Source organism: Oncorhynchus kisutch, linkage group LG24 (assembly GCF_002021735.2).
Source record: "Oncorhynchus kisutch isolate 150728-3 linkage group LG24, Okis_V2, whole genome shotgun sequence".
In the NCBI taxonomy this organism is placed as follows: Eukaryota; Metazoa; Chordata; class Actinopteri; order Salmoniformes; family Salmonidae; genus Oncorhynchus; species Oncorhynchus kisutch.
Genome location: NC_034197.2, coordinates 43,811,251 through 43,823,501, shown reverse-complemented (window position 1 = coordinate 43,823,501; position 12,251 = coordinate 43,811,251).

The following is a 12,251-nucleotide window of genomic DNA, read 5'->3' as shown; positions in this document are numbered from 1 at the left end:
GCAAATAAATATTCACGTTTTATATTGCTGCATTTGAATGTAAACAAATATACAGCCATAAAATGTTTGTTAAAATAACGCCTGCTCTGATGCACACGTACACGTCCTAATGTCCTGACAATTTTACAATGACCTTTTCCCTCTCCCCCCATCGCTAGACACATACAAAACGTTATATTCCTGTCCATTCCCTCTGCTGTTACAGAGACATGGTAATACAGTCCATTCCAGAGAACACGTGTTATCGTTATTAGATAGCACTGTACGTACATTCATGTTTATAATACAGTCCATTCAATAAAAGTGCTGACACATGCTAACAGAGATCACAATAACGTCATGAAGACATTTCATTTACAACGGCCTACTTCTCCTTCCTGTATCTTACGTACCCCCCCCCCCCCCCCCCCCCGATCATGACATCATCTGGCGAGCAGAGGGTACACGACGGATGAATTAAAGTACACCGGGGTAAGAATGGAAATGGCCCCTGCTAAGTCTGGTTGATAATATGGAGCATCAGAGAAAGAACCGGTCGAAGCAACACACAGAGCATTGGGAATTACATGACCTAGTACACAGGCTGAGTCTCTGTCCGTCAGCCCTGGGCCAGCCAATCAGAAAGCGGTAAATCCTGAGTGGTGGTGTGGGGGAGTTAGAAGGGGAGGAGCCACGGTGGAGTACGAACTGGGGGTGGTGCAGCAGGATTGGAGGAGAGGCACTGTTTTTGCGAAACCTTTTTGATAAAGGTGTGTACTTCGTTAGTCCAGTTATCTTAAGTCCGTATGTTAGCGACGCAAGCTAGTTAGTAACTGTTACATCAAACCAGACGTCCATAGTACTGCAGTTCCAATGGCTCGCCCCACACAAAATAAACAAACAGTCGCATCTTCAATCATCTTGGCGCATTTGATCATCTTGGCCATGTTCTGTTCTAATCTCCACCTGGCACAGCCAGAAGAGGACTGGCCACCCCACATAGCCTGGTTTCTCTCTAGGTTTCTTCCTAGGTTTTGGCCTTTCTAGGAAGTTTTTCCTAGCCACCGTGCTTCTACACCTGCATTGCTTGCTGTTTGGGGTTTTAGGCTGGGTTTCTGTACAGCACTTTGAGATATCAGCTGATGTAAGAAGGGCTTTGTAAATACATTTGATTTGATTCAAACAGTAGTACAAACAGCCCGAAACAATTGTTAACAGTAATAGTTGTAGCTGTTACACCACACCAACAATAGCAAAAGTAGCATCAGTAGGAATCTTCATTGTCATTGTAGTTTTAATCCCAACAATTCTGTCCTCAACCATGTAAATTCATTCCTCTCAAGTACCATCAATGTCTAAGAGGATGAACTGGGAACGCTGATGTGTCTAAGAGGATGACCTGGGAATGCTGATGTGTCTACGAAGATGACCTGGAAATGCTGATATGTCTAAGAGGATGACCTGGGAATGCTGATATGCCTGAGAGGATGGGTGACCTGCGAACGCTGATTTGTTTACGTGTATGACTTGGGAATGCTGATATGACTAAGAGGATGAATGACCTGGGAACACAGATATGTCTGAGAGGATGACCTGGTAACACTGATATGTCTGAGTGGATGATCTAGGGACGCTGATATGTCTAAGATGATGATCGAGGGACGCTGATATGTCTAAGAGGATGAATGACCTGGGAACGCAGATATGTCTGAGAGGATGACCTGGGAACACTGATATGTCTGAGTGGATGACCTAGGGACGCTGATATGTCTAAGATGATGACCTAGGGACGCTGATATGTCTAAGAGGATGAATGACCTAGGGACACTGATATGTCTAAGAGGATGAATGAGCTAGGGACGCAGATGTGTCTAAGAGGATGACCTAGGGACGCTGATATGTCTAAGAGGATAACCTAGGGACGCTGATATGTCTAAGAAGATGACCTAGGGATGCTGATATGTCTAAGAGGATGACCTAGGGACGCTGATATGTCTAAGAGAATGAGCTAGGGACGCTGATATGTCTAAGAGGATGAACTAGGGACGCTGATATGTCTAAGAGGATAACCTAGGGACGCTGATATGTCTAAGAGGATGACCTAGGGACGCTGATATGTCTAAGAGGATAACCTAGGGACGCTGATATGCCTAAGAGGATCACCTAGGGACGCTGATATGTCTAAGAGGATGACCTGGGAATGCTCATGTGCCTAAGAGGATGACTTGGGAATGCTGATGTGTCTAAGAGGATGGCCTGGGAATGCTGATGTGTCTAAGAGGATGACTTGGGAATGCTGATGTGTCTAAGAGGATGACCTAGGGACGCTGATATGTCTAAGAGGATGACCTAGGGACGCTGATATGTCTAAGAAGATGACCTAGGGACGCTGATATGTCTAAGAGGATGACCTATGGCCGCTGATATGTCTAAGAGGATGACCTAGGGACGCTGATATGTCTAAGAGGATAACCTAGGGATGCTGATATGTCTAAGAGGATGAATGACCTGGGAACACAGATATGTCTAAGAAGATGACATGGGAACACTGATATGTCTGAGTGGATGACCTAGGGACGCTGATATGTCTAAGATGATGACCTAGGGATGCTGATATGTCTAAGAGGATGAATGACCTGGGAACACAGATATGTGTGAGAGGATGACCTGGGAACACTGATATGTCTGAGTGGATGACCTAGGGATGCTGATATGTCTAAGATGATGACCTAGGGACGCTGATATGTCTAAGAGGATGAATGACCTAGGGACACTGATATGTCTAAGCGGATGAATGACCTAGGGACACTGATATGTCTAAGAGGATGAATGACCTAGGGACGCTGATATGTCTAAGAGGATAACCTAGGGACGCTGATATGTCTAAGAAGATGACCTAGGGACGCTGATATGTCTAAGAGGATAACCTAGGGATGCTGATATGTCTAAGAGGATGACCTGGGAATGCTGATGTGTCTAAGAGGATGACTTGGGAATGCTGATGTGTCTAAGAGGATGACCTAGGGATGCTGATATGTTTAAGAGGATAACCTAGGGACGCTGATATGTCTGAGAGGATGACCTAGGGACGCTGATATGTCTAAGAGGATGACCTAGGGACGCTGATATGTCTAAGAAGATGACCTAGGGGACGCTGATATGTCTAAGAGGATGACCTAGGGCCGCTGATATGTCTAAGAGGATGACCTAGGGACGCTGATGTGTCTAAGAGGATGACCTATGGACGCTGATATGTCTAAGAGGATAACCTAGGGATGCTGATATGTCTAAGAGGATAACCTAGGGACGCTGATATCTCTAAGAGGATGAATGACCTAGGGACACTGATATGTCTAAGCGGATAACCTAGGGATGCTGATATGTCTAAGAGGATAACCTAGGGACGCTGCTATGTCTAAGAGGATAACCTAGGGATGCTGATATGTCTAAGAGGATGACCTGGGAATGCTGATGTGTCTAAGAGGATGACTTGGGAATGCTGATGTGTCTAAGAGGATGACCTAGGGACGCTGATATGTCTAAGAGGATGACCTAGGGACGCTGATATGTCTAAGAAGATGACCTAGGGACGCTGATATGTCTAAGAGGATGACCTAGGGCCGCTGATATGTCTAAGAGGATGACCTAGGGACGCTGATGTGTCTAAGAGGATGACCTGGGAACGCTGATGTGTCTAAGAGGATGGCCTGGGAATGCTGATGTGTCTAAGAGGATGGCCTGGGAATGCTGATGTGTCTAAGAGGATGGCCTGGGAATGCTGATGTGTCTAAGAGGATGACCTGGGAATGCTGATGTGTCTAAGAGGATGGCCTGGGAATGCTGATGTGTCTAAGAGGATGGCCTGGGAATGCTGATGTGTCTAAGAGGATGGCCTGGGAATGCTGATGTGTCTAAGAGGATGGCCTGGGAATGCTGATGTGTCTAAGAGGATGGCCTGGGAATGCTGATATGCCTAAGAGGATCACCTATGGCCGCTGATATGTCTAAGAGGATGACCTAGGGACGCTGATATGTCTAAGAGGATAACCTAGGGCCGCTGATATGTCTAAGAGGATAAACTAGGGACGCTGATATGTCTAAGAGGATGACCTAGGGACGCTGATATGTATAAGATGATGACCTGGGAATGCTGATGTGTCTAAGAGGGTGACCTGGGAATGCTGATGTGTCTACGAAGATGACCTGGGAACTCTGAAATGTCTAAGAAGATGACATGGGAACACTGATATGTCTGAGTGGATTACCTAGGGACGCTGATATGTCTAAGATGATGACCTAGGGATGCTGATATGTCTAAGAGGATGAATGACCTGGGAACACAGATATGTCTAAGAAGATGACATGGGAACACTGATATGTCTGAGTGGATGACCTAGGGACGCTGATATGTCTAAGATGATGACCTAGGGATGCTGATATGTCTAAGAGGATGAATGACCTGGGAACACAGATATGTCTGAGAGGATGACCTGGGAACACTGATATGTCTGAGTGGATGACCTAGGGATGCTGATATGTCTAAGATGATGACCTAGGGACGCTGATATGTCTAAGAGGATGAATGACCTAGGGACACTGATATGTCTAAGCGGATGAATGACCTAGGGACACTGATATGTCTAAGAGGATGAATGACCTAGGGACGCTGATATGTCTAAGAGGATAACCTAGGGACGCTGATATGTCTAAGAAGATGACCTAGGGACGCTGATATGTCTAAGAGGATAACCTAGGGATGCTGATATGTCTAAGAGGATGACCTGGGAATGCTGATGTGTCTAAGAGGATGACTTGGGAATGCTGATGTGTCTAAGAGGATGACCTAGGGATGCTGATATGTTTAAGAGGATAACCTAGGGACGCTGATATGTCTGAGAGGATGACCTAGGGACGCTGATATGTCTAAGAGGATGACCTAGGGACGCTGATATGTCTAAGAAGATGACCTAGGGACGCTGATATGTCTAAGAGGATGACCTAGGGCCGCTGATATGTCTAAGAGGATGACCTAGGGACGCTGATGTGTCTAAGAGGATGACCTATGGACGCTGATATGTCTAAGAGGATAACCTAGGGATGCTGATATGTCTAAGAGGATAACCTAGGGATGCTGATATCTCTAAGAGGATGAATGACCTAGGGACACTGATATGTCTAAGCGGATAACCTAGGGATGCTGATATGTCTAAGAGGATAACCTAGGGACGCTGCTATGTCTAAGAGGATAACCTAGGGATGCTGATATGTCTAAGAGGATGACCTGGGAATGCTGATGTGTCTAAGAGGATGACTTGGGAATGCTGATGTGTCTAAGAGGATGACCTAGGGACGCTGATATGTCTAAGAGGATGACCTAGGGACGCTGATATGTCTAAGAAGATGACCTAGGGACGCTGATATGTCTAAGAGGATGACCTAGGGCCGCTGATATGTCTAAGAGGATGACCTAGGGACGCTGATGTGTCTAAGAGGATGACCTGGGAACGCTGATGTGTCTAAGAGGATGGCCTGGGAATGCTGATGTGTCTAAGAGGATGGCCTGGGAATGCTGATGTGTCTAAGAGGATGGCCTGGGAATGCTGATGTGTCTAAGAGGATGACCTGGGAATGCTGATGTGTCTAAGAGGATGGCCTGGGAATGCTGATGTGTCTAAGAGGATGGCCTGGGAATGCTGATGTGTCTAAGAGGATGGCCTGGGAATGCTGATGTGTCTAAGAGGATGGCCTGGGAATGCTGATATGCCTAAGAGGATCACCTATGGCCGCTGATATGTCTAAGAGGATGACCTAGGGACGCTGATATGTCTAAGAGGATAACCTAGGGCCGCTGATATGTCTAAGAGGATAAACTAGGGACGCTGATATGTCTAAGAGGATGACCTAGGGACGCTGATATGTATAAGATGATGACCTGGGAATGCTGATGTGTCTAAGAGGGTGACCTGGGAATGCTGATGTGTCTACGAAGATGACCTGGGAACTCTGAAATGTCTAAGAAGATGACATGGGAACACTGATATGTCTGAGTGGATTACCTAGGGACGCTGATATGTCTAAGATGATGACCTAGGGATGCTGATATGTCTAAGAGGATGAATGACCTGGGAACACAGATATGTCTAAGAAGATGACATGGGAACACTGATATGTCTGAGTGGATGACCTAGGGATGCTGATATGTCTAAGATGATGACCTAGGGACGCTGATATGTCTAAGAGGATGAATGACCCAGGGACACTGATATGTCTAAGCGGATGAATGACCTAGGGACACTGATATGTCTAAGAGGATGAATGACCTAGGGACGCTGATATGTCTAAGAGGAGAACCTAGGGACGCTGATATGTCTAAGAGGATGACTAGGGACGCTGATATGTCTAAGAGGATGACCTAGGGACGCTGATATGTCTAAGAAGATGACCTAGGAACGCTGATATGTCTAAGATGATGACCTAGGGACGCTGATATCTCTAAGAGGATGAATGACCTAGGGACACTGATATGTCTAAGCGGATGAATGACCTAGGGACACTGATATGTCTAAGAGGATGAATGACCTAGGGACGCTGATATGTCTAAGAGGATAACCTAGGGACGCTGATATGTCTAAGAAGATGACCTAGGGACGCTGATATGTCTAAGAGGATAACCTAGGGATGCTGATATGTCTAAGAGGATGACCTGGGAATGCTGATGTGTCTAAGAGGATGACTTGGGAATGCTGATGTGTCTAAGAGGATGACCTAGGGACGCTGATATGTCTAAGAGGATAACCTAGGTACGCTGATATGTCTGAGAGGATGACCTAGGGACGCTGATATGTCTAAGAGGATGACCTAGGGACGCTGATATGTCTAAGAAGATGACCTAGGGACGCTGATATGTCTAAGAGGATGACCTAGGGCCGCTGATATGTCTAAGAGGATGACCTAGGGACGCTGATGTGTCTAAGAGGATGACCTGGGAACGCTGATGTGTCTAAGAGGATGGCCTGGGAATGCTGATGTGTCTAAGAGGATGGCCTGGGAATGCTGATGTGTCTAAGAGGATGGCCTGGGAATGCTGATGTGTCTAAGAGGATGACCTGGGAATGCTGATGTGTCTAAGAGGATGGCCTGGGAATGCTGATGTGTCTAAGAGGATGGCCTGGGAATGCTGATGTGTCTAAGAGGATGGCCTGGGAATGCTGATGTGTCTAAGAGGATGGCCTGGGAATGCTGATGTGTCTAAGAGGATGGCCTGGGAATGCTGATATGCCTAAGAGGATCACCTATGGCCGCTGATATGTCTAAGAGGATGACCTAGGGACGCTGATATGTCTAAGAGGATAACCTAGGGCCGCTGATATGTCTAAGAGGATAAACTAGGGACGCTGATATGTCTAAGAGGATGACCTAGGGACGCTGATATGTATAAGATGATGACCTGGGAATGCTGATGTGTCTAAGAGGGTGACCTGGGAATGCTGATGTGTCTACGAAGATGACCTGGGAACTCTGAAATGTCTAAGAAGATGACATGGGAACACTGATATGTCTGAGTGGATTACCTAGGGACGCTGATATGTCTAAGATGATGACCTAGGGATGCTGATATGTCTAAGAGGATGAATGACCTGGGAACACAGATATGTCTAAGAAGATGACATGGGAACACTGATATGTCTGAGTGGATGACCTAGGGACGCTGATATGTCTAAGATGATGACCTAGGGATGCTGATATGTCTAAGAGGATGAATGACCTGGGAACACAGATATGTCTGAGAGGATGACCTGGGAACACTGATATGTCTGAGTGGATGACCTAGGGATGCTGATATGTCTAAGATGATGACCTAGGGACGCTGATATGTCTAAGAGGATGAATGACCTAGGGACACTGATATGTCTAAGCGGATGAATGACCTAGGGACACTGATATGTCTAAGAGGATGAATGACCTAGGGACGCTGATATGTCTAAGAGGATAACCTAGGGACGCTGATATGTCTAAGAAGATGACCTAGGGACGCTGATATGTCTAAGAGGATAACCTAGGGATGCTGATATGTCTAAGAGGATGACCTGGGAATGCTGATGTGTCTAAGAGGATGACTTGGGAATGCTGATGTGTCTAAGAGGATGACCTAGGGATGCTGATATGTTTAAGAGGATAACCTAGGGACGCTGATATGTCTGAGAGGATGACCTAGGGACGCTGATATGTCTAAGAGGATGACCTAGGGACGCTGATATGTCTAAGAAGATGACCTAGGGACGCTGATATGTCTAAGAGGATGACCTAGGGCCGCTGATATGTCTAAGAGGATGACCTAGGGACGCTGATGTGTCTAAGAGGATGACCTATGGACGCTGATATGTCTAAGAGGATAACCTAGGGATGCTGATATGTCTAAGAGGATAACCTAGGGATGCTGATATCTCTAAGAGGATGAATGACCTAGGGACACTGATATGTCTAAGCGGATAACCTAGGGATGCTGATATGTCTAAGAGGATAACCTAGGGACGCTGCTATGTCTAAGAGGATAACCTAGGGATGCTGATATGTCTAAGAGGATGACCTGGGAATGCTGATGTGTCTAAGAGGATGACTTGGGAATGCTGATGTGTCTAAGAGGATGACCTAGGGACGCTGATATGTCTAAGAGGATGACCTAGGGACGCTGATATGTCTAAGAAGATGACCTAGGGACGCTGATATGTCTAAGAGGATGACCTAGGGCCGCTGATATGTCTAAGAGGATGACCTAGGGACGCTGATGTGTCTAAGAGGATGACCTGGGAACGCTGATGTGTCTAAGAGGATGGCCTGGGAATGCTGATGTGTCTAAGAGGATGGCCTGGGAATGCTGATGTGTCTAAGAGGATGGCCTGGGAATGCTGATGTGTCTAAGAGGATGACCTGGGAATGCTGATGTGTCTAAGAGGATGGCCTGGGAATGCTGATGTGTCTAAGAGGATGGCCTGGGAATGCTGATGTGTCTAAGAGGATGGCCTGGGAATGCTGATGTGTCTAAGAGGATGGCCTGGGAATGCTGATATGCCTAAGAGGATCACCTATGGCCGCTGATATGTCTAAGAGGATGACCTAGGGACGCTGATATGTCTAAGAGGATAACCTAGGGCCGCTGATATGTCTAAGAGGATAAACTAGGGACGCTGATATGTCTAAGAGGATGACCTAGGGACGCTGATATGTATAAGATGATGACCTGGGAATGCTGATGTGTCTAAGAGGGTGACCTGGGAATGCTGATGTGTCTACGAAGATGACCTGGGAACTCTGAAATGTCTAAGAAGATGACATGGGAACACTGATATGTCTGAGTGGATTACCTAGGGACGCTGATATGTCTAAGATGATGACCTAGGGATGCTGATATGTCTAAGAGGATGAATGACCTGGGAACACAGATATGTCTAAGAAGATGACATGGGAACACTGATATGTCTGAGTGGATGACCTAGGGATGCTGATATGTCTAAGATGATGACCTAGGGACGCTGATATGTCTAAGAGGATGAATGACCCAGGGACACTGATATGTCTAAGCGGATGAATGACCTAGGGACACTGATATGTCTAAGAGGATGAATGACCTAGGGACGCTGATATGTCTAAGAGGAGAACCTAGGGACGCTGATATGTCTAAGAGGATGACTAGGGACGCTGATATGTCTAAGAGGATGACCTAGGGACGCTGATATGTCTAAGAAGATGACCTAGGAACGCTGATATGTCTAAGATGATGACCTAGGGACGCTGATATCTCTAAGAGGATGAATGACCTAGGGACACTGATATGTCTAAGCGGATGAATGACCTAGGGACACTGATATGTCTAAGAGGATGAATGACCTAGGGACGCTGATATGTCTAAGAGGATAACCTAGGGACGCTGATATGTCTAAGAAGATGACCTAGGGACGCTGATATGTCTAAGAGGATAACCTAGGGATGCTGATATGTCTAAGAGGATGACCTGGGAATGCTGATGTGTCTAAGAGGATGACTTGGGAATGCTGATGTGTCTAAGAGGATGACCTAGGGACGCTGATATGTCTAAGAGGATAACCTAGGTACGCTGATATGTCTGAGAGGATGACCTAGGGACGCTGATATGTCTAAGAGGATGACCTAGGGACGCTGATATGTCTAAGAAGATGACCTAGGGACGCTGATATGTCTAAGAGGATGACCTAGGGCCGCTGATATGTCTAAGAGGATGACCTAGGGACGCTGATGTGTCTAAGAGGATGACCTATGGACGCTGATATGTCTAAGAGGATAACCTAGGGATGCTGATATGTCTAAGAGGATAACCTAGGGACACTGATTTCTCTAAGAGGATGAATGACCTAGGGACACTGATATGTCTAAGCGGATAACCTAGGGATGCTGATATGTCTAAGAGGATAACCTAGGGACGCTGATATGTCTAAGAGGATAACCTAGGGACGCTGATGTGTCTAAGAGGATGACCTGGGAACGCTGATGTGTCTAAGAGGATGGCCTGGGAATGCTGATGTGTCTAAGAGGATGGCCTGGGAATGCTGATGTGTCTAAGAGGATGGCCTGGGAATGCTGATGTGTCTAAGAGGATGACCTGGGAATGCTGATGTGTCTAAGAGGATGGCCTGGGAATGCTGATGTGTCTAAGAGGATGGCCTGGGAATGCTGATGTGTCTAAGAGGATGGCCTGGGAATGCTGATGTGTCTAAGAGGATGGCCTGGGAATGCTGATGTGTCTAAGAGGATGGCCTGGGAATGCTGATGTGTCTAAGAGGATGGCCTGGGAATGCTGATGTGTCTAAGAGGATGGCCTGGGAATGCTGATGTGTCTAAGAGGATGGCCTGGGAATGCTGATGTGTCTAAGAGGATGGCCTGGGAACGCCTATATTTTGTTATGTTTTTTTTGCTCCATCCAAATATATATATATTTGTAAGTGTACCCGTTTTATACAGTGACCAGAAAGTGTTAGTTCAAGTACAAGCATACCAGTATTTTCAGTAGGACTGATTTTCTCTATATTTGTACTTTATCTTGGGCGAATTGTAAAAATCATATTTCCGTGGCAGTAAGTGATAATGACTTGAAAGAACGTATAAAATGCTCAATGACTGCATAAATTGTTTTATTAGAATTCCTGAAAGTATTGAGGGAGTTTCGCTGGTAAATGTTTTTTGCAAATACTAAACTAATATACTTTACAGTACACATGTTTTTCTAAATAGGGAAACATGCTTTCTATCATTACTAAATCGTGTGTAAACCTAATGCTAATCGTGGGAGTGTAAACCTAATGCTAATCGTGGGAGTGTAAACCTAATGCTAATCGTGGGTGTGTAAACCTAATGCTAATCGTGGGAGTGTAAACCTAATGCTAATCGTGGGTGTGTAAACCTAATGCTAATCATGGGAGTGGAAACCTAATGCTAATCGTGGGTGTGTAAACCTAATGCTAATCGTGGGAGTGTAAACCTAATGCTAATCGTGGGTGTGTAAACCTAATGCTAATCGTGGGTGTGTAAACCTAATGCTAATCATGGGAGTGGAAACCTAATGCTAATCGTGGGTGTGTAAACCTAATGCTAATCGTGGGTGTGTAAACCTAATGCTAATCGTGGGTGTGTAAACCTAATGCTAATCGTGGGTGTGTAAACCTAATGCTAATCGTGGGTGTGTAAACCTAATGCTAATTGTGGGTGTGTAAACCTAATGCTAATCGTGGGAGTGTAAACCTGCTAATCGTGGGTCTGTAAACCTAATGCCAATCGTGGGAGTGTAAACCTAGTGCTAATCGTGGGAGTGTAAACCTAATGCTAATCGTGGGAGTGTAAACCTAATGCTAATCGTGGGTGTGTAAACGGTTGGGACAGAAGCCCCAAGATATTTTCATATATACTGGAATGGTTGGGGCAGAAGCCCCAAGATATTTTCATATTCTATACTGGAATGGTTGGGACAGAAGCCCCAAGATATTTTCATATTCTGTACTGGTATGGTTGGGACAGAAGCCCCAAGATATTTTCATATTCTGTACTGGTATGGTTTGGACAGAAGCCCCAAGATATTTTCATATTCTCTACTGGAATGGTTGGGACAGAAGCCCCAAGATATTTTCATATATACTGGAATGGTTGGGACAGAAGCCCCAAGATATTTTCATATTCTATACTGGAATGGTTGGGACAGAAGCCCCAAGATATTTTCATATTCTATACTGGAATGGTTGGGACAGAA